This window comes from Nicotiana attenuata, unplaced genomic scaffold, assembly GCF_001879085.1.
Source record: "Nicotiana attenuata strain UT unplaced genomic scaffold, NIATTr2, whole genome shotgun sequence".
NCBI lineage: Eukaryota > Viridiplantae > Streptophyta > Magnoliopsida > Solanales > Solanaceae > Nicotiana > Nicotiana attenuata.
The window spans coordinates 3891-6102 of record NW_017681196.1 but is presented as its reverse complement, the minus strand read 5'-3'; the positions used below and the strand labels follow the sequence as shown (position 1 = coordinate 6102).

Genomic DNA, 2212 nt, shown 5'->3' with positions numbered 1-2212 from the left:
CCATTCAAATTGAAAATGAAAATTAAAAGAATATTAACAATATTAAAATCACTATTTAATAATATTAGTATTAGAATTGTGATAAATCGAAATTCTATATCGCTATATTAATCCTTATGTTCTAGAATATTCAATATAATATTGAATAGTTAATAACTAAGATTCCAATTCCAATAGTTTAGTCAATTACTATGCATATAAGATTTCTGGTTATGTGGGCCCGCTTAGCTCAGAGGTTAGAGCATCGCATTTGTAATGCGATGGTCATCGGTTCGATTCCGATAGCCGGCTTTTCCCTATTCGTTTTTTTTATTCCATTTTTTAGATGATTGATAATGTTCCTTTGAAATCAAAGAATATTGAAATAGCGCCTTCTTCCTTTTCCAAAAGCTATCAATTTATTATAGGAACTTCCAATTATGTCAGGAAAGAATTCTATATATAATAGAAGGGGGTCTGTATATTTATCCAATTCATCCCATTCTTCTTTTCTTTATAGTAATTGGCATGCTCCTGACTGCTAAACTAATCATTGTTTACTAACACATTGCAATATGCCATTCATTCTGACAAATTCACAAATTGAATCAAAAAGGGACTGACAACAGTAAAGACTATCTAAGCAGCATTTTCAGAACTTTTAATTCCTTTGAGCTATCTAAGGCTTGAAAACACAAGCACAACAATAGTAATTTGAACGAACAAATGGTCCTGAAGCTCGTCAACTAACCAACCTGTGTTCATCATTCAAGTAAGTGAAATCCAAGTTACACTTCAACTATTATGTACCCAAGTATGCACAGTCCAGTCAATCTATTTAACAGTCCTATTATTTCATACTCCAGTTAAATTCAGTCAGGCAGCTTAAATGTGACCACAATATTCAACCACAAATCACAACAAAATCTATTCAGTCATAGCGAAACAAAAGATCCACAGCCAGAATTGGTTTCGATGTTTATTTCATGTTGTCAACAGTAAGCAGATACATCAAAGCCAGCTCAAAGGTGTACCTGGAAAATGTAACACAAGGAGAATAGAGTATATCAGGAGATCAGCAGCAGGAATTAGCAGATTCAATCGAACAGCCCAGCAAATTGGTTTACAAGTCCAGAATATGTTTGAAATCAAGCAAACTCAGAAGAACCAACTATAGACTACATGCATAACCCGCTGAACTTGAAATTGGAACCCAAACTTCACACATTCCTCAGCAGGTAAACCAAATAATAGCACAGTGACTCGCGATGCACTCAAATACCTTCAAAATTGAGCTTAGATGAAAAACCAACTCAAATAGATCCAAACGCCCTTAAACCAGTTACCAAAAACCTCAAAATGCTGTTTAACAGACTCCAAACTATAGTAGAAGCAGAGAAATTCCAATAGGAACTGAAAACTATTTGGAAAGGCAATGAAACAGTAATTTTTTACTTTTTTTTTTTGATTTTCTGTTTTTTTTTTATTGATCTCTGAAGATTTGAAGCTAAGCTCAGATCTAAAAATCAAACAGAGGGAGTTTTGGGAGGAAATTGGGGCTGAAAATAAAGGACCCCTCAACAAGGCAAAATGCATGCCTTTTATAGGCACCAAGTGAGCTCCACAGATTTTTTAGCCTTCTTCTTAAGTCCTTATTCAATTTTCAGTTTAGTCCCTTATTTCTTGCCTTGTGGCTCAAGTCACACCTTTTATTTTAACTGAAAGTACCTTAACACTCATACCTAGAAGCTTCTAGGGAATTCTAGCTAGATTCCATGCCCTGAATTTCCCCAATTGCCCCTGGAATTAAACTAAAACTACAACTATAATCAAACCAACCCCTAAACCCTGAATTATCAATACATTGAAAACTAATCCTAATTCGAACTAAATTGACAACTAAGATTAAACTAATCAACCAAGACCGACTAAACACGACTAAACAATATTCAATTTAAATCCACGCTAATAAACTAATTAACAGAGAAATATACTAATCAAAGTTGGAACAGCTAGAATGATATGGCTGGAAAGAAACTCACCCTCACAAACATAAACATGATAACAAGCTAATCGGCATCAACTAATCTCGAAATTAATCTTGAGGGAATGAAATCGTTGAATTAACAATGAACAAAAATCGATTAACAATTTCAGGAACTAAAAAAATTATGGGAACAAAAACTCACTGGCGGGTTCCAAACTCAAAAGCTTGGCTGATTCCACTGAGATT

At 34.1% G+C, this 2212-nt stretch overlaps 1 non-coding gene across 1 annotated transcript; it reads left to right on the top strand.

The window, feature by feature from the left end:
* Positions 1 to 218: 218 nt before the first annotated feature.
* Positions 219 to 291, top strand: TRNAT-UGU. Its single transcript has one exon. It is a non-coding gene; the product is annotated as a tRNA-Thr (tRNA).
* The last annotated feature ends 1921 nt before the right edge of the window (positions 292 to 2212 follow it).